The sequence below is a fragment of the Mirounga leonina genome, unplaced genomic scaffold, assembly GCF_011800145.1.
Source record: "Mirounga leonina isolate KUSES-001 unplaced genomic scaffold, KU_Mleo_1.0 Mir_152, whole genome shotgun sequence".
Lineage (NCBI taxonomy): Eukaryota > Metazoa > Chordata > Mammalia > Carnivora > Phocidae > Mirounga > Mirounga leonina.
Genome location: NW_023270380.1, coordinates 12798938 through 12826393, shown reverse-complemented (window position 1 = coordinate 12826393; position 27456 = coordinate 12798938). Strand labels below are relative to the sequence as shown.

Below are 27456 nucleotides of genomic sequence, written 5' to 3'. Positions count from 1 at the left end.
CAAAGCAGTCGGCCAGGACTGAACGTGGCTCTGACATGCTCATTTAAATCTAGGGCTCATGTGCCTGGAGGGGAAGGTAGGAAATATACACACACGATGCCGAGCAGATCGAGAAGGGTACGTAGCCTACACAAGGGCACGCAGGCAGGCCACTCTCCCCAGCCAGATACCATCACAAAGAATGGGGGCTTGGCATTGCCTTGCCCTGCACATTTCAGAACTTAGAAATCTACATCGTTACAGGAGATGCCCAGATGTTTAAATGTGGACAACTAGCTCCGTGTTACTGGGCTGGCCAGCGAGCACATTTTGGTCAGTGCTGGTTTGCAGCTTCTGATTTCCGTGGTCATTCCCATGGGGTTGGACTAATCCTCAGCAAGAAACAGCAGGATTCCGGGCAAGAGCTTTTCCAACCCCACATGCAAACTCTTGGCGCTTGGTAAGCTTCCAAGCCTAGTAAAATTGAGGCAAAGGCACTTTCTGAAAAGTCCAAAAATATGTAAATTCAGCTTTATGTCTGTCAATAGTAAAGTGAGCGGCAGCTGTGTACTTCCTGACTGGCTACTCTTACAGTCCAGGCTAATACTGATCCGAGTGCTTGCAGTTTAAACTAAGGTGAACCTAGGGTCCTAATGCAAACTGAGGCGGCATTATATTATTACATGGTTGGGCCCAGAGTAGAATCAGGGTTCCGGTTTGCCTTCCCGAGAACTCTGCCTGGCCTCAGTGGTCCTCATTAGAATCCCCAGGGAGGCACTAATGACATGTCCACCTAATTGAAATACAGACAGGCTCCACACAGGCTGTGAGGACCGGGGCGGGTCTCTGGACCCATGCTGCCCCAACGTGTGCTCGGCTGGGAAAGAGGGCAGGGGCCCCAGGCACGAAGCTTTGGCCACTGGTCCTGTTCAACGCTCACCCTCGCTTACCATTAATTTTGACTGACCACATTTATCCATAGTCCTCACGAGGCAAAGAAGCCTCTGGCTAACCCAGACCACTGTGAATACCTATGCGACTGAACAACCGAAATTAATATTTGAATTTTCCTAATCTATGAGACCACAGAATTAAAAACTTTAAAACATAATTCTGTGAGAGTGAAAGCTATCTAGATCTGAAAAGCCCCGTTAAAATTAACGGCTACTGGCAAAGTCAGTATGGAGACAAGGCCTCCTAGAGCCGTGGTATTATAATATAAGCACACCTCACTTTAAAGGATAAAAACGTTCCACAGAATTGGTTACCGAGGGATTTTCTGTAAGCACACTCAATCTCCCCTTGGACTTTGTCATCCAATTAGAGCTCTGTGTCCATGGGGGGAAGCTATCAAAGACATGGAACCAAACCCCTGTGGCCAGGAAAGAATTTGGAAGATGGTCAAGGTCAAAAGGATTCAAGAAAAAAAACTGTATTTCTGCTTGACTAAAAAAATAAGTATTAACCTAAACTTTCTACTTCTCCCACCAGCCACAGTCATATATACAGCTTTACTTCCTACTGTAGACATTTCTTAAAAGTGCAGTAATCCCCTTGGTGGCAGATGAGGTCCTCAGCTCAGTCCCATCAGGAACCACCCTGCTGACCTTGAATGAGTCTAATGCCTCTAAGCTTTAGTTTCTCACCTACAAAATGACAAGGCGAAGAAGAGGGATCTCTGAAATCTTTTAAAAGCCAACAATTCTCATTTCAAGTAGTTACTAGAACTTGCTTTCCTTTTTTTGCCTGAATACTTTGTAACGTTCAGTAGAACTATTGAAGTACCACATTTTATGGCTACTTGTAACTTCCTAGTCTAGATGCCTTGACATTTCTCCTGATGAGAGGCAGCTCTGGATTTAGTCCGAGGCTCCACGACCCCTAGGGAGTGCAGAGGTCCCAGCAGGGTAAGCAGGGGAGGGGAACGTGGCAGGGGCCTGGGAGTTCACCAGTCATGGCCAAAGCCAGAAGAAAGATTTAAGTACTGTCTGCATTTGCATGAATCTTTCAAATCTGCTCACAGCTCCTAAACTGTTGGGGATTCCAGGAATAACTCTTATTATTCAAGCCCCAAATCCTTCTGATTCATGTTATGAACTTGATGTTTGTAAATGGTTTGGAAATTCTATAAACCTGATTATAAATAACTATACTGAAGGCATAAAATATCCAAAAATCTAAGTACTTCAGATGATTCTCCACCAAATTCCCCTCAACGATTCCAAAATGAGCGAGGAGAACCTTGTCATCATGAAGATAATCTGCAATGCACACATCAGTATATTCATTTTGCCAGTGAAAATGTTACTCATCAGTATCTTAGCCATCCCCAAATATTCTAACCACAACCTCTGCCCATTTAATATATTGTAACATATGAATACACTTGATAAATCTAGTTACAATGATATATCAGTACTATAAAATTTGTCTCTTGTTCTATAATCATTAGTTATCAATAAATATGAATGCCCAGGGAATAATTTAAAAACCTTGATACCTAGCCTGAGGCATCTAAGAGTATGCTCTAAGGGTATGTAGCTAATGTAACTGACAGTCAAGATACTGTCTTCCTTCACCTCAAGCTGTGAGTATCCTCTATAGTTTTGTATGTGTGAAGTAATACCTGCTGTCAAGCCCTCATCCCAACTATGCATTAAATGTTGTATCACACTTTCAATTATGCATCATCTTAATCAAGGTAGCATTTGATTCCCTCTATAGTAAAATAGCTTAGTATATGAAGCAACCCAAAGGAAATAAATTACTAAGGATAAACATATAAGTTCAGATATAAAATGTACCTTGCAGAAATATGAACAGTGAAAATCCGAAGTGATCTAATATTTTAAAGTATGGAGTAAAACTGTGATATTTTTATGTGATGCCTATTAGCTAAAAAAAAAATTATATCTTATAATAGTCACTAGCATGAGAAAATACATATATTATTAACAGAAAAATCAGGGGTGCCTGGGTGGCTCAGTCGGTTAAGCATCTGCCCTCAGCTCAGGTCATGATCCCAGGGTCCCGAGATCGAGCCCCACGTGGGGGGGGGGGGGCGCCCCTGCTCAGTGGGGAGCCTGCTTCTCCCTCTCCTGCTTCTCCTGCTTCTGCTCACTCACTCTCTCTCATTCTGTCAAATAAATAAATAAATAAAATCTTTAAAAAAAATCATTACAAAACAGTACCTACCATATGAAGGAATATACATTGAAATGTGAGGTGTTCCCTTGGCTGGTACAATTATGTTATTATATGTGATTATTATGTTTTTCTTCATATTTTTGGCACTTTCTCAAATTTTTCAGAATTAAACATACCACTTTTATGGGGAAAAAATCTGATTAAAATTTACTTAGGAACAGGGGCGAAAATAGGCAGTAAGTTCCATGCTAACAGTGACAGAGCTGATTTTCAGCAGAACGGGGAAGGCCCTCGTGGAGGCTGTAACGCAGCCCCTCTGAATCCTCACAGCCCCATCCAGACCAGTTGCTGGCTAATTTGAATGTCACGTCTAGGAAAGGACTTCTTTTTCCTTGGTTTATATCTCTAAACCAGAGCCTATCACGGGGTCCAGCAAATACTGCCCACAGGAAATGGGCATATGAGTGAAAGAAGCCATTCGGTATAGAAGATAAAGCTGCTCCCATAAATGTGTCTTCACGATGGAGGACACATTCCACGTGAATTGAAACGAGACACCAATGATCTAATCTGTGGCACTTATGGGGTCCATCAAATTTTCTGTGCAGCTTTACCCACTGACCTCTTGGGATGCCTCTTGTAATAAACACCAGCCCCTACTTTAACTGCTTACCTTTTTTTTTTTTTAATTTTTTTATTGTTATGTTCATCACCATAGATTACATCATTAGTTTTTGATGTAGTGTTCCATGATTCATTGTTTGTGCATAACACCCAGTGCTCCATTCAATACGTGCCCTCTTTAATACCCATCACCAGGCTAACCCATCCCCCCACCCCCCTCCCAACCGCTTACTTTTTAATGGAAAAGTTCTGTTTTAACTAAACAGGCAGCCCTTGGCAACCACCAATCTACACTCTGTTTCTATGAGTTCATTTTTTTTTTAACTTCACATGTAAGTGAGATCATCCCATATTTCTCTTTCCCTGCCTGACTCGCTTCACTGAGCATTATGTCCTTAAGATCTACCCAGAGTGTCACAAATGGCAAGACGTGTTTTTTATGGCTGAATAATATTCCATTATATATAATACATATGTACACACACTAGAGTTTACCCATTCGTCCGTTGATGGGCAGTTAGGTTATTTCCAGGTCTTGGCTACTGGAAACAACACAAGCAGGAGCTACTTCACTATCCTTGCTTCTCTGGTCTGTTGGTGCTCCTTTCAATCAATCCCACACACTGCCACCAAATAAATCTTCTTAAAGAACAATCTGATCTGTCACTTGGCTCACCAGTCTTTAATGGCTCCCTACTGTCTATTAAATAAAATTCAAGCTCCAGAGCATACCAGTCTAGGGCCTCAGGGCCTGACCTACATTCCCAACCTCACTTTCCACTAGCCACACGGAGCTGCACACTTGTCCATGACTCCCTAAGTGTGGTTGTTGTACCAGCATCACCTGGGAACCTGTGACAAATGCAAATTCTCTGCCCACACTGACCTACTGAGCCGGCAACTCTGCAGACAGGACCCAGGGAGGTGTATTCTCAGAAGGCCTCCACATGATTCTGATGCAGGCTAAAGTTTGAGAACTACTGTTCCAACCAAACTGTAATTCCTCAAATACACCCAAAACTTCACCAGATTAATGCTTTTCATAATGTTTATTCTCCCGTCTAGGAGCACCACTCCTTCCCTATCTTCATGTGACTAAACACCATCAACCCTTTCCAGCCAAAAGCCAATATGGACTCAGCAGTCCCTCCTCTGGTTTCCACAACCAGAAGCAACCCCTTTATTCTCTGAACTGACACTGCATCTTCCTTGGAGCAGTTGCTACAATTTCTCTTGAAACAGGATTATCTTCACATTTCTCATCTCCTCTGCTAGAGTGTAGACTCTGAGGGCAATGTGTACTCTTACCACCTCCACAAGCTATAGAGCTATATTGTCAGGAAGAAGGTACTCTAAACGTGCCTGCCTATTACAAAAAAATAAAATAAAATAAAATAAGATAAAATAAAGCAACTACTGGTCAGCATTGAAGATCACCAGACTCAGCAAATAAAAATATGAGTCTCCCAGTTACATTTGAATTTTAGATCAACAGCAAATAATTTTTTAGTATAAGTAGATCCAACTATTGGGACAAATTTATACTAAAAAATTTGTTACCTCAAATTCAAATTTAACTCAGCATCCAGTATTTTATCTGGCAACCTTATCACTATTTTTCATGTTACTTTGTCTTGACTCAGATCTACCTCCCTTCTACTTCACTCTCTAGGAAATATATCTAAGAAATTGAAAAATAAAAAACCTTATTTACCCAAATAAATATTTTCCTTTAAAAAAATCACTTAGGAAACACTTGTACATATTCATTGATATTATATTGGCCAAAATACATTTGAAATTCTTTAATCATATGCAAAATTCTCCTGCGGGTTATGTAAGAAAATCAGCCTCATTATCTAAAACCTGCCTGTTTTTTTTTTTAAATACCAACTGTATTACTATTTTTATAACTACTTTATTTTTCAGCACTCACATCCAATACCTTTTATTCTTTTTGAAGATCAGATTTACCTTGAAAGGCTTAATGCTTGCTACCTTTGAAAATAATTTTAAAATATACTTATGTCTTAAAAGACAGTTTCCTAACAAACACAATTCTACTGGATTACATACATAAGGTTTCCAAGGTGTTAATATGAAGATGCTACTCAAAGAAATATGTCAAATCTGGTTCTCTTTTTTAAAAAGTCACATTTCCTTATTATCACCCCTCCCTCAAAATCCCAAAGTTCCACCTAAGCCATATTCCCATGCGACCAAACATTAACTCCCTATGAAGCAAAACCTAAATGCCATGGCTTCTTCTCAAAGATTTCCACAGATAAGCAAAATAAAGGACACACAGCCAAGCAAGGACCACATACGTGTTTGCCACAGAATAGCAGACATGCATCTGTGACGTCAGCACATGCTCTGGGACTATATATATCACATTTGATTTCCATGTATACACATATTATCATTTAAACATTTATTCACATCTCCTCTTTGAGACTGGAACACGTTGAAAATGGGAGCTTCTCTACCTTCCAAAATAGGTTGACTCAGGACATGATACTTAATAAATGGAGCTAGAAAAGACTCAACCTATAACCAACATTTTCTAGCCATTTGCTTTCTTTTTTTTATTTTTTTATTTTATTATGTTATGTTAATCACCATACATTACATCATTAGTTTTTGATGTAGTGTTCCATGATTCATTGTTTGCATATAACACCCAGTGCCCCATTCAGTACGTGCCCTCTTTAATACCCATCACCAGGCTAACCCATCCCCCCACCTCCCTCCCCTCTAGAACCCTCAGTTTGTTTCTCAGAGTCCATTGTCTCTCATGGTTCGTCTCCCCCTCTGATTTTCCCCCCTTCATTTTCCCCTTCCTACTATCTTTTTTTTTTTTAACATATAATGTATTATTTGTTTCAGAGGTACAGGTCTGTGATTCAACAGTTTTGCACAATTCACAGCGCTCACCATAGCACATACCCTCCCCAATGTCTATCACCCAGCCACCCCATCCCTCCCACCCCCCACCACTCCAGGAACCCTCAGTTTGTTTCCTGAAATTAAGAATTCCTCGTATCAGTGAGGTCATATGATACATGTCTTTCTCTGATTGACTTATTTCACTCAGCATAACACCCTCCAGTTCCAACCACATCGTTGCAAATTAGCCATTTGTTTTCTATCTCACTGCACTTTAAATGCCTGGAGCATACTCAATCGACTTACTGGATCCAACCTTCCAAGTATCTTTAATGGAGGATTTACTTACGCTCTTAAGACCCACCAGGTTCAAAGCTACTTGGCACTTTGTTGTTCAGCTTTCCCAAACTCACACGGACAGGTAGAGGAGAGACAGAAGAAGGGCAGCATAGGTTACTGATAATATTCTTCTTTTCTCAAAAAACAAAATGAATCAATGCGACAAGTACGATGGAGGTTACATAAATACAAGTTTGAACTTTCTGGAATTTGGAATTTAGAAACTGATTCTCAAAGGAAATTTCCGTTATCAGTGCTCAGCCCTTGAAGCCTGTTGTGCAAGCTCACTGATACAAATAATAATACATCAGGGGTTACCATATTCTGTGAACATAATCCCAAAGACACATGACACTCTACAAGGGGATTTTAACAGGAAATACCGTCATCATTCCAGTAAACCCGACATCCTTTCTTTTACATCTACAAGAGGATTTTAAAAGGTTGGTACCATATCCTTCCAGTACCGGCATTTATATTTTCACGAATCAAAGGGAAGTCAAAAAATCAATTCTTGTATCAGTTGGCTATACTAATGAAATAACTATCAATCTTTTTTTTTCTTTTTTAAAGATTTTATTTATGTATTTGACAGAGAGAGAGAGAGAGAGCATAAGCAGGGGGAGCAGCAGGCAGAGGGCAGAGGGAGAAACAGACGCCCCGCTGAGCAGGGAGCCCAATACAGGACTCGATCCCAGGACCCTGAAATCATGACCTGAACCGAAGGTAGATGCTTCACCGACTGAGACACCCAGGTGCCCCAATCTTTTTTTTTTTTTCATAGAAGACAAATACCTAGTAGCTTTTGGATAAGAAAGAGGAAGTGCACTTGAACTGCATGAGTACATACACACAGCAAGATTTTCTTCCTCCCTAGTTTATTATTTTTTTTTCATGATATATCAGTTGCAAAAGCACGGCTCTCCAAAGGTTTTTACCTGATGTAATAGCCAGACATGAAGGGTTAAGTAGAGCAGGGTCTCAGATACCACACCCAACTAGCAGATCTAGCACTGGGGCAGAAAGAGCTATAATTAAAGAGAGCAAATCCAGCCAGGCATCCACAACCCAGATCCCAGGAAAGACCTAGACAGGTAAGTTACTGGTATCAGGGTTACCACAATGAAATAGGGAGGTCTTGAAAAGCAACTGAAATTGTAGAATGACGCAATGAAGATTAAGTCTGGCATTAGTGAAGTCCCTCTGATAACGGAAGACCTCAAGTGATAGGCCTGGACACCAAGGGTTGCACATTAAGCCCTAAACAAGCTTCATTGTAATGCCCAATCCTGTAAAGATGTGCTTTCCGGGCAGGGTTTTAGGAACAGTAAACTAGGCAGAAAACAAATGACTAAAAGTGGGATATAAGAAAAAGACTGTCTCAGGAAGAAGATAGGATCTCTGACATGAACGCTAGATTAGTAACCAGATTGAGGACCCAAATGTGGGCCTTATACTGTGCCAAACTCTCTCTTTCTAATCCAATCCGATTTCCCACCTGCAAATCAGGGATAAAATGGACATTGTTAAGGGAAATGCTAAGATTCAGGAGCAGAGAACCAGTAGGGCATCAGACTAATAACAAATATCAGGAGACGTGCCAGAGAACATACCCAGCATCTCAGTAAATACTATTCAATAAAGATGTCAAACGGTGTCATGCTTTAGTCGAGAAGTCGCAAATAGGTGGCCTTCAGGTCACATGTGGCTCTCAGATCTTTTTCCCACACACATTATTTTTTAGATCCAATTAGTCTAGAGCATATAGAAATCAGGATATTCCTCGTAAATAATAACAACAAAGAAATTTCTGTTTTCTTTCCAAAAAACAGAATGCTCTGACGACACTGGGCTTTGAATTTCCATAGGCCAACATGTTCTGGGTGCTGGGTAGTGGCCGATCCCTTTAAACTGGGGATGGGTTTTGCAACAACCCCACCTTCACTCATGGACTTCCTCTGCCAAGCCCAATCGACATTTAATTTTTTCAACCCGGGCTTTACAGGATGGTGAGAATTCAAAGAAACTCGGTGTTAGGGTACTCAATCCATGCTATCAAGGAACTATTCTGGAAATATTTTCTCACTGGACCAAAAACAAAGGAAACAAAGCCTGCTCTTCACCCAGCACAAATGAGATAAGCTGGGGCTGGAGTGGCAAGAGACATGTGCTGAGGAATTCTTCTTGGTTATGTAAAGGCTGGCTTTGTTTCAACAGTTACATTGTTTATAACGGTAACTGCTGAGAGTCGATTCATTATCTTAAATATCAACTCTTGAGTCCATTTTCAGAAAATAAAATATGATGAAAGGATAGGACTGCGTTTTTTCCCTGCAATTATTTTGCAATACCCCAAACAGAATTAATCTGGAAAAGTGCACATAATGATTTCAGGTTCCAGGAATACTCAGAATCCAGCAGTACTGCAAGCCAAAATCATCAAGTTTCAATTTACTAAAACTTAAAAAAAAATTTAATCTTTCTCTGTGATAGCTGATGATCCATTAAAAACAACAATACCAAAGTTTTGGATAAGACAGGCAGCATATCGAAATAGTGGCCCACTCAGCAATTTCAAAATACTCTGCATTTGTATTTAATAATATCCTCCTCCGGGAGTCCAAAAGAAAAATACTTTACTTCTTCTCTTCAAAAAGAGTTGGGAAATATTCCAATCCCTTGAAAATTTGCTGAGGAACATTTGCCATATCTCGCTTATATATGCCGGTTTGAGTTCTGACATATTTTGTAAACTGCAGAGTTTTCAAGAAAGAACACCATAGTTCTTATCAAATATGAAGCAGACACAAAGTGTTCTCATCTTATACACTACAGAAGTTGCTGGAATTTACTTTCTAAATATTCTCCCTTACAAAAGAAACCGAATTAGTTTTCTGATGGCTAAGGCTCACCTAAACCTTCTTTAAAAAATTCATAGGATTTCACTGGTGATCAAAAACTGTGAGTAGTTGTACAGAAAAGTATAGTCATATCACATTGATTTTGCAGTTGGTATTTGCTCTTAATCTCAATAATCTCCATGAACAGAATTGATTTCTTACGGTACAACCCTGGAAAGTAACAACTCCCTGCAGAGAAGGACATTGCAGCAGAAAATTGGGGCAATCTGCATGTTAGCACAAGCATTTCTGCAGGGCATGCTTTCAAAGTTCGTGCATTTCCCACTCATTAACCCTATTGTGGAAACCTACCACATTCACATATAAATCCCAAAGAACACATATTCCCAGAGAGACTAGCAGAAAGTATCAGAATAACTCAAAAGAACAAAAAGAATCTAAAAGATTGTGGTACAGAATGAAAAAAAAAAAAAAAAAAACATCCAGGAGAGTAAAAAACACAGACTGATTCATTTTTGACAAGGAGAAAATGGTAATTTGGAACAGCAGAGTCCTTCATATAAATGTTTATTAATTTCCTATTATCCAAGCATCACGATTCCAAATCAGGATAGCAATGCAACAAATGCTTTTTATTCCATGGAGTACCTTTTATTCATTCATTCGTTCATTCGTTCATTCATTTTTGGGTTCTGTTTTTTGTTTTTTTAAGTAGGCTCTACACCCAGCATGGAGCCCAATACAGGGCTTGAACTCACCACCCTGACTTCAAGACCTGAGCTGCGATTAAGAGTCAGAGATATTTGACTGACTGAGCCACCCAGGCACCCCTATTTTTTTTTTTATTGAGGGATAATTGACATACAACATTACGTCAGTCTCAGGTGTACCGTATAATGATTTGATAACTGTATGCATTGAGACACGATCACAGCAAATCAGTCTGGTCAACACCCATCTCCACACGTAGTTACATAGTTTCTTTTCTCATGATGAGCACTCTAAAGACTGACTCTCTTTGCAACTTTCAAATCTGCAATACAGTGTTATTAACTATAGTCCCCATGCTATTGGCTTTGGTTTGGTTTGATTTGATTTGGCTCCTGCAGTGTTTTGAGTATAAAGAAGCATAAACCTGTTTCCCACGGAGCTGCCCTGGATTGACAGGTGCAGCCTGTTCAGAGGCGCTGGAGGCAGACTCGCCTACATATGGGTCCTGGCTCAGCTCCCCAGCTCCCACATCTATAAAATAGAGACAAATCCCCCCCCACAGGGTTACCGTCGTGGTGACACGGGCTAAGATAATGTATGCAAATCACTTAGCGCGGTCCTCAGCACATGGTAAGGACACAGTAAATGATGACAATCACAGTTCGTGCTTCAAGAAAAAAACCACATCCTTGAGCTCTATCTGCTACATGGCTATTCCTGGTAACAAGCGACGTGCACGCAGCATCCATGTCATTACGGCTTTCCGTAAGAGCTCGTGGTGGCACAGATGCACGCACGTGTGTGTGCGTGCATGCGTGTGTGTATGTAGAGACACGCTAACAACCAGACATATATTCTATTGTAGGTTTTTCAGTTTTCATGCTGTCTCGCTATGTGGGTGTGTATAAAAAATAAGCCAAACATATAAGCCAGGGGGGCAGGAACTAGGGCCCTAAAAATGATGAAATGTGTAATCAACCCAAGGAACATGGAAATCACTAAAAGCAGAAGCAAGAAAGAGGAGTCCAAAAGCAAATAGGTGTGAAATGTAAGGTTCGGTTCAAGAAATAGTGACCTGGCTTACACCGAAGGGAAGAACCCTCTCTTGGGGTGTGAGATACGTTTCACAGACAGAAGTAAAAATCACAAAAGGGGAGAGTTCCTATACAGAGTAATATGCCAATTGGTGGCATTTGCCAACTGGACAGAGCTTTTTTATAATATTCCTAATAATAACAGTAATCATGATAATGTGCATTTGCTGAGCATTTACTACGTGCCAGGAAGGATCTGAGAATTCTAATGAGAGGACAGAGCGTCTCTGACGGTGGCCACACTGGTCACCAAGCAGGAGCGTTGTCCCCACCCCTTGCTGACTCAGCAATGGCAGGCCTTACACCTGCCCGAGGGAGGAGGCAAAATGCACTTCAGAAGGTGGAGGCCGAAGGGACAATTGAGCAAGGGCAGCTTGCTGCCCGAATGAAGTGACACGGCGACTGGAGGGGCCCTAACAGATAGAAAGGACAAGAGAGAAACTGAAGCTTGAAGTCATTAGGGACTGACATCTGTCCTCTACCTTCTTTCTTTTGAAAACCTCAGTAAAAACCCTGAACCACAAAAGCCAGACTGTAAATCATTTATGTGGGCTGTTCTTTCATCTTAAAATGTCTGAGTCACATGCGTTAAATCTGGTAACAAAAGATGTAAGAATGTTAGCAGTAGCATTTTCACTACAGCCTCTGGACTTGGGAATGTCTTGCCGTATTTCTAAATTACCGAGAAGAGCCTGCACGGATGTGTCAGCCAATGGAATATGCCATCTGGAGCCGTGTCCCTAGAAGCCCTGTAACCGAAGCCGTGCATCAGGAAGCGCACATGATGAGCTCCCACCTGCGCTTCAAGTTCATTGCTCAGCCTCCCCTGCGGATTCATCCATTCCTCCTTCTCTGCCCACCTTCCTCCTGTCCTGGACATGTGCGTACTCGAGGACCGGGCTTCAGTCTTCACTACAGGATTTAGGCCTAAGTCCTGTGGTGGACCCATGTCCTATTTACCTGCCCAGCATCCTTACTCTTCTCTTCTGGCAAAGGAAGCGTGATTTTTCTTTACATGTGTCTGCATCCTTACCCCCCTGTAGGTTTAGTTTAAGTGTATTTTGATGGACATCACACCACCCATGATTCTAAGGATGGGCCTGGTTCATCAAATCACCGTGGTGGATCCAGGGATGATGGAATATTCCCAGCTTTTCCAGGAAGAGTGAATTCTGGTGCTTACCCAGGACTTGGTAGAAGAGAGGTGCTCTCTTTCTGCGGGAGGGTCTATGCTGGTAGAATGTGCCATAAAATCTAAGAGCCCACCTGAGAAAAAGAGCTAACACAGAACAGAGCAGAGTTGAAAGAGAGAGAGAAAAATCCCTAACCATGGAAACACATCGATCCAGTCATGCCTAAAGCCAGCCCTGTCTCTGGATTATTCTGTCACACGAAATTCAGTCCATAAATTCAGCCTTTCAGTCAGTATCTGATGGGTTTCTGTCGCTGCCAACTCAAAGCACTCTGGTTAATAGTTTCGTTTCAATTCAACAAATGTGCATTGAGATACATCTGTGCTAGGCATTCTGCTAAGTGTGGCTAATCTCTGCCTCTCCTGTGATTTTGGCTTTTACCTGTAAGTCACCTTCTCTCTAGTCTATAGCACCAGCTGTGCTAATTTTGAAGTTGATTTGCACATCTCTGGCTGCCTGATGGGCATCCCTAAGTGCCCGACTGGCTGCAGACCCAGACCACCCTCTTCTCTGAAAAAAAGAACTCTCCTCTGGACTCCCTTATTTCATTCAATGATCCCATCAGTTTTCAAGGCTCAGCACTGAGGAGCTTTGCTTGGGGCCAGCTTAGCCCCTGGATCCAGCTATTTCATCCCATCTTACTTCCTCAAAATTTGCCTCATCTATCCCTTCATACCCATTTCTTGCTTCTTATTTTTCTGTACCTTTATTTACACTTGGGCAACTTTACCTGTTCACTACTTTTTCTCCCTCATGTTCCATCCCACACAGGTACACATCCTACAAATTAATCTTTGTACATTTTGGTTCCTTTGCATCAAAATCCTACTCTGAAAGCTTCCCAAGTAGTTTGATGGCTTAGCTGAGACTGAAGGATCGCCACGGTCCCCCTCGCTTCCCGGTTCCTTGACGGCACCTCTTTCTAATTCCCAGTGACAAAACACCTTCACCAAACAGATCTATCCTGTGCTCCTAAAATAAATCTAAGCTTTCTCCTCTCTTGGTTCATCTTCCTGGATTGGAGTCCCTCCTTTCCACTTGTTGATGTCCCTCCTTTCTTTCAATTCCCAGCCCAGATTCTGCCCCTTCCATGGGGTCTTGAAACACCATAGCACTCTTCATTAGACTCTCTTGAACTTTGAGGCATTCACCATCTGTGATGTCACTGGCATATGATACAGATAGTCTCATACTGTTATTTTTACATGTCTGTTATATGTTTCATCGATCTCACTCTTTCAGGATGTGGACCATGTCTACACATTACCTAGAAGTACAACAGTTTATGCACATGGGACCACACAACAGTGCTTAAATGTATTTCATGATTATGGGATTGAAAGATCTCAGGATTTATTCATTCGTTCTTTTGTTGTCAGTTTATGTACCAAGAACAGAACACTGTCCCTCCTAGTATTTAGTAAAAAGAACAATGTATAATCAAGTAATCATACAATAAAAACTCTTCTGTGAAAAGTTGTAAGAAGGCGTGGTCTGTGGTGGGCTCATGGGAAGATCAGACATGTCCTTCTTTAGGAAGCATAAAATGGAAGTGGCTTGGTGTTTCAGCTTTCATTCACCCTCAGAAACTCAGATAAAGTTTCTCTACTTTTGCAAGTGCAAATATGACAGAATGGCTGAGGTTTTTTTTGGGGGGAAGGGGGCACTGGGAAAACTTTATAAATAATGTGGACAATAATACTGGACAAAATGGCTCTAAGTTTGTAACTTTGCACAGTCTAAGTCTTCTCTGGGCCACTAATTCCTTGCCTGCAAAATGACTGATGACTACCTACACAACATCCAATTCTCCCTTTCTTCCTTTCAGAAGAACCCCCAGTTTTATTTAGTTGACCAGCTTACACCACATGACTCTGGGGAAGTGGATTCGAATTCCCAGCTCCAAAGATGGTTGGGACCCCTCTACAGCAATCATGATAATTCCACAAGCCTGGCATGTGGCCCAACCAAAAAAATGAGAGTGCCTTTGCTAAGAAGCACCTGGGAAAGAAACCTAAAAAATGGTCTCACAGCCTCCTCTGAACATCCGGGTCTTGGGGCACAGCCGCCATCTCGCTGTCAAGCTGAGCAGGAAACCAACACTTTGTGGAGACCAAATTCAAATCAGAGAACTTCAGGGACACTGTCATACCACACTCGGGGTACAGCCTACCTGAGAAATCCCTGTGTGACATAATAAATGTCCTTGTGTTAGCCAATTTGGCACAATTTGAGACTGAGGTTTTCTGTTACTTACAGCTGAAAGCATCTGAGAGATCCTGAGACTACACATGTCCTTGTGTTCTACTATAAGTTTGTGTTTTTCAATGTGGTTTCTCTCTTGATATAAAAGGACGAGCCATGAACTCAATCACTTAAACCTAGGAAGTAAAATATTTACTTTCCAAGGGAAGTGCATGAATTAGGTAATTTTTAACTCTTTCCCAGTCAAAAAAAAATATTGAATTCCACTAATTATTTCTATTTTAAAAATCTACATGGTTATATGAATTATCACCATTGCTTATCCTTGGCACTCAATATCGATTTAATTGAACACAAACCACTTAGACATGGTGGAAGGTTACTACGTTATTGAAAAAAAACTACTTTATCATGTTCTTATTTTAAATTCGTCACTTATGTGTGGTTGTGGAAACTGAAATTACTCTAACTTCCACTAACCCCATCAGTGTTATTTGGGGAATTCTATCCTGAATTACTTTTCTCTCAGTCCATCAAAGGAACAGAATCCAAATATCTGCTATATTATTAATCTGAGCTGAAGAATGTGCCATCAGTCTATAGTTTGAGTGTTTCCCATCCCTCAGGTAATAAATATCAGGTTTCAGTGAGAACTCCAGCTATTCATCCATGTCACATCTTTAATGATACTTTCAGTCTAAAGAAATAAATAATGAATCAGTTATTTTCTTTATAAAATAACTAAAATCATTGAGAATACAAGCTACTTTCTCCTAGGGCCAGTCAGGTACTTTAGCTCGATTAACTGTAAATCCAAAACCCCTAGGGGAAGGCACTGCATTAATGAATTTTGCATTACATAGCTTTCCACTGCTATGTATGGTGTTGTTATTGTTTTAGGAATCTATGATTACCAAATCAATTCCTTAGATTGGTTCATTTCCTCTTCCTGAACTGCCTGTTGGAGAAGTTGAATAGATCTGTACTCCCTATGAAGGTGTGGACCAGACTGAGAGTTCTTAGTCTGCAGCTCAATGAGCACCCCCCCCTTATTACTAATCATTTATGCAAAAATCAACTTTTTGGCACAATACCTTGCAAAAATATACATACTGGATACCATTATAACTGAGACATACACATTAGAATATATTATAGGTGTACTAAAAACAAAAACAGGTAAACTTTCCAAGGAAAATTATGTTAGTATACTTATAAAAGTAACTTACCCTAAGTCAAGAGAAGCACTTGGAGGAATTAGTCAGTGCTTCAACCACAGAATATCTTTGAATGGTCTCTGTAAACTCAAATACTCAGTTCTTGAATGTGGTACACATAATGCGCAGTTTTGATCTTACCTAGCTCCTATTTATAACTGCCTATGGGTTGAAACATTGCAGGTTCATGAGTACGAACTATTAGATTAATTCATAATAATCAGTTTGTGCTGCCCTTTTCAAAAACATGCCAGAACTTTTCTGCCGAGCTGTTTGATTTGCAACCCAGAAACAGTATGTAACCGTTGATACCATAGAGTCCTTTTGAGAAGGAAAACAGCCTCAAATGTTTCGATGCATAATAGTATGAAATCTTAAGTCCCCTTGACAAAACACATTTTGCATTTACAAAGATTAAAGGTATGCAAAGCTCTAAAGTTTGCCCCCTTAATGGGGATGTCTATGTCCTGGGCCACCTCCACAGCTCTCTGAGGATAAGGAGTGGAAGGAAGCAATGGTTTTGAATGCTCCAAAGTGAATACGACGTACAATATAGCGTCTGACTTTTGGTTTCAGATCGGGTCATGATCTCAGGGCCCTGGGATCAAGTCCCTGTCCGGCTCTGTGCTTAGTGGGGAGTCTGCTAGAGATTCTCTACCTCTCCCTGTGCCCCTCCCCACTGCTGCTACAATCTGTCTCTCTAAAATAAATAAATAAATCTTAAAAAAAAAAAAAAAAGAAAGAAAGAAAGAAAGTTCTCTTCTCTGAATAATCTGGACTTCTCTGAGACTCGCTGATCAGTTCAGGAAGTAGAATTTGTACATAACTGGCTTGGGGATGAATGAAATATGTAAGATCCGATGCAGAGGTTAAATAAAACTCTTTGATCTCAAAATCACACTGGACACCCTGTGGTAGAAATAGAGGTCTAAAGGGGGAAAAAAAAAAAGATGAGTCCTATTTCCCATCCCAAATTAAGCCCAGGGAAGGGAAATTTGATAATCTAATAAAGCAAACCTTGTAAAACGGCTTCACTTGAACCTCATCAGCATACGAGATTCACAAGAAATGAAACTGCTCCTGATCTAGGGTCCCTTAACCACTGGGAGCATTTAGCGAAATAGTTCTTTCTTTCCAGAAAATGGTGGTCTGGAAAGGTAAATTAATTTCAGATATGATTGGCGTGTTTGGTCTTTTTCCCCATCAGCAATACAGTGCCGTTCCTTCCATGAACCTAAAAGAGAAAACGTTCGTGATACCTATCATTCTTCTGCTTTCCCACATTAATGTTGACATCTCTAATTCTCTGATGGATGAGAAACCTAAAAGCAACCATATTTTGAAAGTGAAATCCACCAAACTGGTATAGAGGGGCAGCCAAAGTCCTTGCCAGTGATTTAGCCATGAATGGGTCTCACCGGTGGGTTGACTTGATAATCACGCATCGCTCACCTCTTGCCAGATCCTCTTTCACGTCATCAAAGTCATCATCCTCTGCTTTCTGCTGCTTCCAACCCACCCAGTAACAGCTTCCAGCTTTGAGCTTCTCCTTTATTCTAGATACTACCAGCTTTGCACAGCGGCAGTATCGTAGCCAACAAGGTTTATCCGAGGCGCGATTATTGCTAATTGAAAACTATTCTAGATACTACCCCAGGACCTTCAATATGCTTCCTCTTGAGCCTTCAAGAGAAAATGACAGCGCCTTTTTAAATCCCATTTAAAAGATAAAGAACCTGCAATTCATAAATGTTCACTATAAAGTAGCTAATAAGAGGTCAGATAGATGGGCGCCTGGATGGCTCAGTTGGTTAAGCGACTGCCTTCGGCTCAGGTCATGATCCCAGGGTCCTGGGATCGAGTCCCACATCGGGCTTCCGGCTCAGCAGGAAGCCTGCTTCTCCCTCTCCCACTCCCCCTGCTTGTGTTCCTGCTCTCGCTGTCTCTGTCTCTGTCAAATAAATAAATAAAATATTTAAAAAAAAAAAAAAAAGGAGGTCAGATAGATTTAAACTCAGGTCTGTTTCAAAATTCCCAGCTGTTGAGCAATGTGGAAGTGAGCAGGACACACAGCCACGTCAGGAGTTGAAAGGGTAGGAAACTAAACTGCCATCATTTTATGGAAAGGAAAGAACTTTATGAATTTTGTCATGATTTCTCTTTTGCTTTATCATCACTGTAATCACTGAAAAGTGCCTGCATTCAAATATATAGATAAAGTTGATTTGTTTCTAGGCAATTTAATATCGTTTACAAAATACTTTTTCTAGTCCTGTAATAGGACTTTTTACACATCATTTAAAGAAGCATATTTATTTTAAAGATTTTTATTTATTTATTTGTCTCAGAGAAATAGAGCACAAGCAGGGGGGAGAGAGCAGCAGGCTCCCCACTGAGCAGAGAGCCCAACACGGGGCTCAATCCCAGGACCCTGGGATCATGACCTGAGCCGAAGGCAGATGCTTAACCGACTGAGCCACCCAGGCACTCCTAAAGAAGCATGATTTTTAAAAGATTTTTATTTATTTATTTGAGAGAGAGTACAAGCAGGGGGGGAAGAGAAGCAGGTTCCCCACTGAGCAGAGAGCCTGACACGGGACTCAGTCCCAGGACCCCGGGATCATGACCTGAGCCGAAGGCAGACACTTAACTGACTGAGCCACCCAGGCGCCCCTAAAGAAGTATAATTTTTATACATGTGTTTAAAAGACAGCATTGTGTATCTGGTAGACATTTCTCTATGTGTCGGTGTATAGTTAGAATAAAAACATTGCTAAAATCAATCAAACTTATTCAGTACACCAAAAGTATCATCATCTGAAGACACAGTTCTTAGTCTCCGAGACGACAAATGCCACACACAGAGCCCTCCTTCCTGTTTCTGTTGTCCATGGGTTCCAGGTACCAAAATGACAGCCCGATCTGACATACCGGGATTTTCCTCAAAAGAGAAAACACACATTCCCCTGTGTGTATACACACACACACACACACACACACAAATTAAGCTATCAACGTATATATGTAATATTTCAATTATTTGCCTGAGTCTTCATCTATGAGTAGTAGCAGTGAACTGTGATTACATCAATTTCTCATGTTCCTCACCAATACCTAGAAGGACTAGAGAGAACTTCCAGCTTCTGGTAATTGATTAGCTCAAGATCTGGGAGAAGCGTTTTCATTTGTGAACCAAACAAACACATCCTGAATAATCATTCCAGTTATTTAAGAGCCAGTGGTGGATTCTTAACAGAATTATATGTGCACATTTTCTGGAGGGTATTAATTAATATGTTATCTACTGCCAAAAACTGGGTTCCTAAGAACTTTATGGGGGGAAAAAGCCTTTTAGCTTACATATAAGAAAATAGTAGTATTTTCATTCCTTTTGTGTTCCTACAGATTTCTTCATAGAAGTTGGACCCTACTTAATTACTCATAAATCACCCCTAATATAAGGATCCTTAATCACCTGGATTAAAAATTTTAGATTTAAAGCACACAAATATAAAGGAATGCTGCCCACCAACCGGGTGCTTGGCAGATGCAATGAGCTCGTCCATCCAAATGGAAATGAATCACACACATCTTTCCAAGTGGTATTCCCTCTTGTAGGTCAAGCCATACCCATAAAAAGTTCATAGCTGCTAAAATGCTTTTAAGAGGATCAACACCTGGTAGAGACAAAGCAATCTACACTTCCTGCCAAGGCTCGATTATACCAGGGTGAAGAAGCAATGTGCAGACATGTCTGCCAAATAATGAAAGAGGTGTCTCATTTGCCTTAGAGAGAAATGGAACATAACTCTATATTGAAGCATGAAAAGCAGGCAATGCAAAGCTGTCCCCACTCCCCCAACTGCTATAACTAATTCTATAAAACAAATGTTGACTTGTCGTCTGCCATGCGTTTGACACTGTGGGAAATACATTGCAAAAGGCAGAAGAGATAGGTTCATGGATATCCATAAAGCAGTCAAAAATGCTTTCCCTCACTTAAGACACACTGGAGTTGTGGGGCACCTGGGTGGCTTAGTCAGTTAAGGGTCCAACTCTTGATTTTGGTTCAAGTCATAATCTCGGGGTCCTGGGATCAAGCCCCATACTGGGCTCAGTGCTCAGCATGGAGTCTGCTTGTCCCTCTCCCCGCTGCCCCCCTGCTGGAGCGCTTTCTCTCTTCTTTGTCTGAAATAAATAAAATCTTAAAAAAAGAGAGAGAGAGACATTGGAGTTGTTGTTCGATTGGTGTAAAGCTTCGGTTACGTGAGGTAAAGAAGTTCTAGAGATCTGCCGTCCAAGATCATGCCCACAGTAGACAATACTACATGGTGCACTTAGAAATGGTGTAGCTCTCACGTTCTTATCTTCCCTAAAATGTTCTTATCACAGACACAAGCGCACAAGGAAACTGGAGGTAGTAACACACATGTCTATTATCTCGACTACGCAGATGGTTTGGGGACTATGCGCAGATGCCCAAACTCTTTAAGTTGTATGCCTTTGACTCGTGTGGGGTTTTGTGTATCAAGCACACCTCAGTAAAGCTGTCAAAAAATCATAACAGGATGAAAGAAGACACACTGCTATAACAAGCATTCAGGAAAAATCAAATCCATGTATAAAGATGGAAGGAGGCAATCTGTAATGTTTTAAGAAGCCAGCACTGCCCTGAGCTAAGAGATCTAAATACCTCCTCGCTAGCACCTCTGTGGTCTCCTCTCTGAACAGGGCATGCTGACAATTCCTCTCCACAAAGCAGTCAGAGGACTGGGCAGGAGAGGGACACAGAGCTTAGCAGTCAATCTGTGCTAATTCTCCCATTTCCTCTTCCCCTTCTGACAACCACTCCAAGGATGAAGCAGGTGAATGGCCTGCCCCCCAGAGATGCTTCCCACACTTGCACAATTCACCTTCCCAATTCCATGTCATCATGGATGGAGCTTTGCACACTCACTGGTCAAGAAGGGAGAGGCAAAGTGCTTTTCTAAACTGGAAAACGCACATGCTTCCAGGGAGAAGGGAAGGTATGTCCGGACTACCTTGTACGATTCCCACAAACCGCCTTGCTTCCCATCCTAAGCAGGCAGACACTCCACACTCCGAGAGAAAACAGCGAACAAGTCATTCATCAAAGTCCGAGACCACTTCGGGCATTCACCAGTCTCCATGAAAGGCCTCTGCCTTTCCGTGACAGGTTGCTCTATCACGCAGAGGCCCCCTTGGTCTTGTCCACTGGTCAGATGGAGTCCCAGGTCAACGATGCAATTCTACTCTCAGGCACAAATTCATCTGAAAGACCCCTAGGTCTTTCAAATGCTATTGACGGACGCTTGACTGTGTGGCTTCGCTGCTAAACATTAGCCTTGAATTCAGGTTGTCCCACTGTTGCTCATCACATACTCATTTTTTTTTCTCTCTTGCTACCATCAAGACAGGTCTAAATGTCTGCATGCTCCCAAGGCTGCACATGGCCTTCCTCCAAAATTTCGTGCAGGGCAGAGGAGGGAAGGGACACCAGCAAAACCCTGGGGTAATGAGAGAGGAGGGGACAAGCCTCATCTTTGCCACTTCCTGTCTGTGGGTCTCAGGGATGCCAGTAAAACTTGCAGGGTCTCCGTGGGTTTCTCTGAAAAACACAGCACCCCAGACGTTTAAGAATTGATGGAAATGCAAGCTGGTGCAGCCACTCTGGAAAACAGTATGGAGGTTCCTCAAAAAGTTGAAAATAGAGCTACCATACGATCCAGCAATTACACTACTGGGTATTTACTCCAAAGATACAAATGTAGGGATCCGAAGGGGTACGTGCACCCCGAAGTTTATAGCAGCAATGTCCACAATAGCCAAACTGTGGAAAGAGCCAAGATGTCCATCAACAGATGATGGGTAAAGAAGATGTGTGTGTGTGTGTATACACACACACACACACACACACAATGGAATATTATGCAGCCATCAAAAGGAATGAAATCTTGCCATTTGCAACGACGTGGATGGAACTGGAGGATATTATGCTGAGCTAAATAAGTCAATCAGAGAAAGACATGTATCATATGACTTCACTGATATGAGGAATTCTTAATCTCAGGAAACAAACTGAGGGTTGCTGGAGTGGTGGGGGTGGGAGGGATGGAGTGGCTGGGTGATAGACATTGGGGAGGGTATGTGCTATGGTGAGCACTGTGAATTGTGCAAGACTGTTGAATCACAAATCTGTACCCCTGAAACAAATAATACATTATATGTTTAAAAAAGAAGAAGAAGAGGGGCACCTGGGTGGCTCAGTTGGTTAAGCGACTGCCTTCGGCTCAGGTCATGATCCTGGAGTCCCAGGATCGAGTCCCACATCAGGCTCCCTGCTCAGCGGGGAGTCTGCCTCTCCCTCTGACTCTCCCCCTCTCATGCTCTCTCTCTATCACTATCTCTCTCAATAAATAAATAAAAATCTTAAAAAAAAAAAAAGAATATTTAAAAAAAAGAAGAAGAAGAAGATAGCAGGAGGGGAAGAATGAAGAGGGGGAAATCGGAGGGGGAGACGAACCATGAGAGACTATGGACTCTGAAAAACAAACTGAGGGTTCTAGAGGGGAGGGGGTGGGGGGATGGGTTAGCCTGGTGATGGGTATTAAAGAGGGCACGTTCTGCATGGAGCACTGGGTGTTATACGCAAACAATGAATCACGGAACACTACATCAAAAACTAATGATGTAATGTATGGTGATTAACATAACATAATAATAATAATAATAAAGAATTGAACAAATATGAATATGTTCAAAGAAAGCATTACTCTTTCAAATCCACCTGAGCACAATATGACATTTTAGAGTCCATGATTGTAGATTTCTCACCTGGCACACAAAGATGATAAATATATCTGGTGGCTAGAACGTATGCTTCACAATTGTAGGGGTTGGGGTCATGTTCACTGGTCTACGGAAGCCTTGCAACAGTACCTCACACCCGGCAGATGCTTAGTAGTTACTGATGAGCAAGTGAGTGAGTGAATAATATAATTTGTTAAAGATCACAATTTACAATAAATATGTTGCTACTTGTGACCTTTGTAATAAGCACTCACATGACCTCTTTTGTTCTTTTTCACTAACCAAAGCTGAATTGCGTTGCAAATAAAAATTGAAAAAAAAATGAGTCTAACACTTTCTTAGAATCCAAAGCACCACCTTAGAAATATATCTGAGAAACAAACAGGGTTTTAGAGGGGAGGAGGGAGGGGGGATTGGTTAGCCCAGTGATGGGTATTAAGGAGGGCACGTACTGCATGGAGCACTGGGTGTTATACGAAAACAATGGATCGTGGAACACCACATCAAAAACTAATGATGTATTGTATGGTGACAAACATAACATAATAAAGTTAAAAAAAAAAAGAAATATATCTGAATAAAAAACAGCAATTAAATTATAATATACCTTAAATATAGGCAAGACAGTAGGAACAATGTATCACCATTTATAAACAGAAAATAAAAAATGCCTGTTTCCAGGTTTATTTTTCTACACATTTTGAAAATTATTATTACTTTCACATTTTCTGACATATCCTGTATGTCAAAATAACCTCCAAATTAACATTTGGTACATATAATGTTGGTGATACTATAATATAGGTATGTACTCCCAGTTACCTACTGATTTGGTTCCATGGGAATGTTTCTCCCTTTCTTTCTTTTCTTCTTTCTTTCCTTCCTTCCTTCTTTCTTCCTTTCTTTTTGTCCTTTCTTTTCTTTCTTTCTTTCCTTGTTTCTTTCTTTCCTTCCTTCCTTCCCTTCCTTCCTTCCCTTCCTTCCTTTCCTTTCCTTCCTTCCTTTCTCTCTTTCTCTCTCTTTCTCTCTTCCTTTTTTACTGAGACATAATTGGCACATAACACTATTAATTTCACTATTATACAACATAATAATTTGATAAATGTATATATTACAATATGATCACCACAATAAGTCTAGGTAACATCCATCACCATACATAGTAACAATTTTATGTGTGTATGTGGGAACTTCTAAGATCTACTCTCTTAGCAACTTTCAAATATACAATACAGTATGATCAACAATAGTTGCCATGCTGTACATTCCATCCTGGGATTTATTTATCTTATACCTGGAAGTTGGTACCCTTTGACCACCTTCACCCATTTCACACACCTCTCCCCACTGCCTGGCTCTGGCAACCACCAATCCTGTTCTCTGTATCTACCGGTTTTTATTTTATTTTTTTAAGATTCCACATGTAAATGAAATCATATAGTATTTGTCTTACCCTGTCTGATTTATTTCATTTAGTGTAATGCCCTCAAGACTCAAGATCCATCCATTGTGGCAAATGGCACAATTTCCTTCTATTTTATGGCTGAATAATATTTCATCATACACACACACACACACCCCCCACATCTTCTTTATCCATTCGTCTATTGATGGACACTTTAGCTGCTTCCCTGTCTTGACTATTGTAAGTAATGCTGTGATGAACACGGGAGTGCAGATACCTTTTTGAATTCGTGTTTTTGTTTCCTTTGGGTAAATACCCAGAAGCCGAACTGCTGGATCATAGGATAGTTCTGCTTTTAATTTCTTGAGGAAACTCCACACTGTTTTCCAGAGGCTGCACCTACTTACACTCCCACCAACAGTGCACAAGGGTCCCCTTCTCTCCATATCTTCGCCAACACTTGTTATTTCTTGTCTAAATTTTGACATTGGCATTCTGACAGGTGCAAGGTGGTAGCTGCAGGTGCTTTTGATTTACATCTCCCTGATGATGAGGGATGCTGAGTGTTTTTTCATGTACCTGCCGGTCATCTGGATGTCTTCTTTGGAAAAATGTCTATCCAGGCATTCTGTTCATTTTTAAATCAGATTGTCATGCTAGTGATAGTGGTGGTTACCGAGTTGCATGAGCTCTTTATATAATTTGGATATTAATTCTTTATCAGACATGTGGTTTGCAGATATTATCTCCCATTTCCATGGGTTGCCTTTTCATTTTGCTGACATGGGCATGTTTCCTTACCAGCTTTTCCTTAGAAGCTACTCTTCCAAAGGCTTTAGTACACCTTAGATTTACTAAAATTTGGGGCACCTGGGTGGCTTAGTCGTTAAGCACCTACCTTCGGCTCAGGTCATGATCCCAGGTTCCTGAGATCGAGCCCCACATTGGGCTCCCTGCTTGGCGGGAAGCCTGCTTCTCCCTCTCCAACTCCCCCTGCTTGTGTTCCCTCTCTAGCTGTCTCTGTCAATTAAATGAATAAATAAAATCTTCAAAAAAAATTTAAAAAAATAAATTTACTAAAATTTGCTTGCCTCTACTTTTGTGGTGAATGATTTTATTTTTTTTATTTTTTTTAAAGATTTTATTTATTTATTTGACAGAGAGAGAGAGACAGCGAGAGAGGGAACACAAGCAGGGGGAGCAGGAGAGGGAGAAGCAGGCTTCCCGCCGAGCAGGGAGCCCATGTGGGACTTGATCCCAGGACCCTGGGATCATGACCTGAGCCGAAGGCAGCCGCTTAACCGACTGAGCCACCCAGGCACCCCTGTGGAGAATGATTTTAAAACATAAGTTAAGCATAGCCGCTATTTTAAATACGGCATTAACCACCTACCTCTTCTTTAAAAACAAAACTACCATCACGCTTTTTTGTTCTTCTTCAATAAATAATCAATTTACATGAGATCTCCTATTGCTTTTCATCCCTCTTGAGCCAGATAAAATTTCACCTTTGGGCATATTTATTTTTGTCCTTAATCTGACCTGTGTCTTCATTATTCAATTACCAATCCCTCAGACCAATTAATTAATAGTTACATCATCTTCAGAATGTGGGGGTTGCTTTATATAAGTAGAACAAAGTTAATTTGAAACAATTTAATTACAGCATTTCCCTTAATTGTAACAATTATTTATTATTCTTCTTCTGTAAATTCTAGATAACCATCTCCATCATGTGGAATTTTTAACTAGTAATAGTGTAATAGTAATAGTGAAGGGACCTTAGAACTTTAGGTAGCCCTTTTATATGCAACTTTAGATAGACTATTGCAATCAGCACTTCTTGCAATAAGTAAATACATTTCAACAAAGTCTGCTATAAAGTCCATTTCCCTTATGTGGCCAGTTTCCTCATCAGAAACATGAAGAGAATGAATTAGATGGATTCTACTAATTACTTTCAGCTCTAAAATACTATGATTGCACAATCCCAACTTCACTGCTGCCCTGTTTTTTACGAGCGCAGTTGTACTTAGCTGAAGGAAATGTGAAGTTGAATATTATAGTGTCATAGTTAGGGAATCACGGACCATTTTAAATCACAGGTGTAAATGAGTAATTTTCCGATAAACCATTCACAATACCATGCAAACTACTCCCTTCAAAACCAAATATTAACAATATTTTTATTTGTACTTGAAATAAGACCTAGAAGAAACACAGAAATCAAAATATGTCTTACACACATATGAATATCTCTTTAACGCTGATTTATGGTACTCTGTGCAGTAAAGGGAATTTATACTTACTGGGTGTGTGCCATGGATCAATAACTGTCCTGGGCAAACTGAGAATGTTTTCAGAAGCAACCCTTGAAGCTTATCCAATTCAATTCAGTTTTTCACCAGGCATAGGCTGATTCCATCCTTCTAACTTTCTGACAGTTCATTTCGACCCTTTTATAATTGTTGTTTTATGATTTCCCATGATTTTCTTGTTCTCTTATAGCTACACTGTTGTTAATAAACATGATAATTCAATTCACAGGAATGTAAACAGCTGTCAACAAACTGAAGAGGAAGTGAGAGAGATGAGAAAAAGTTCGAGCCGAAGTGAACTTTAGGCAGACCTGGAAGATGGACATGACCGCAAGATTTGTCCCAAAGTAAAACAGAAAAAAAAAAAAAAAAAGACACTTTTGTTTTAAAAATAATTGTTTTGGAAAAGGAAGACAGGAGACATAGGGCAGACCAGGTCATCGGAGCAAAAACAGGCAATAAGGGAAAGATCTAAGCTATGTGCTAGAGGATCTACATGGAGCTCCATTGGCTCATTTGTTCACAGGTCCATTCATCCAGCAAACCAGCAAACGTAGCCCTCCCCAGTGCTGGGCCCTGAGGATGTGGGACAAACAAGTTAAACAAGATCCTGTACTTGGGGTGGTTCACTTCCATTAAAAAG

At 40.9% G+C, this 27456-nt stretch overlaps 1 protein-coding gene and 1 pseudogene across 2 annotated transcripts in view; one reads left to right on the top strand and one right to left on the bottom strand.

Annotated features, from left to right (window-relative positions):
* PRKG1 (protein kinase cGMP-dependent 1) overlaps positions 1-27456 on the bottom strand; it is a 1253946-nt gene that overhangs the window by 953524 nt on the left and 272966 nt on the right. The gene's annotated exons all lie outside the window — the stretch shown is intronic.
* Positions 17828-17987, top strand: LOC118013025 (annotated as a pseudogene).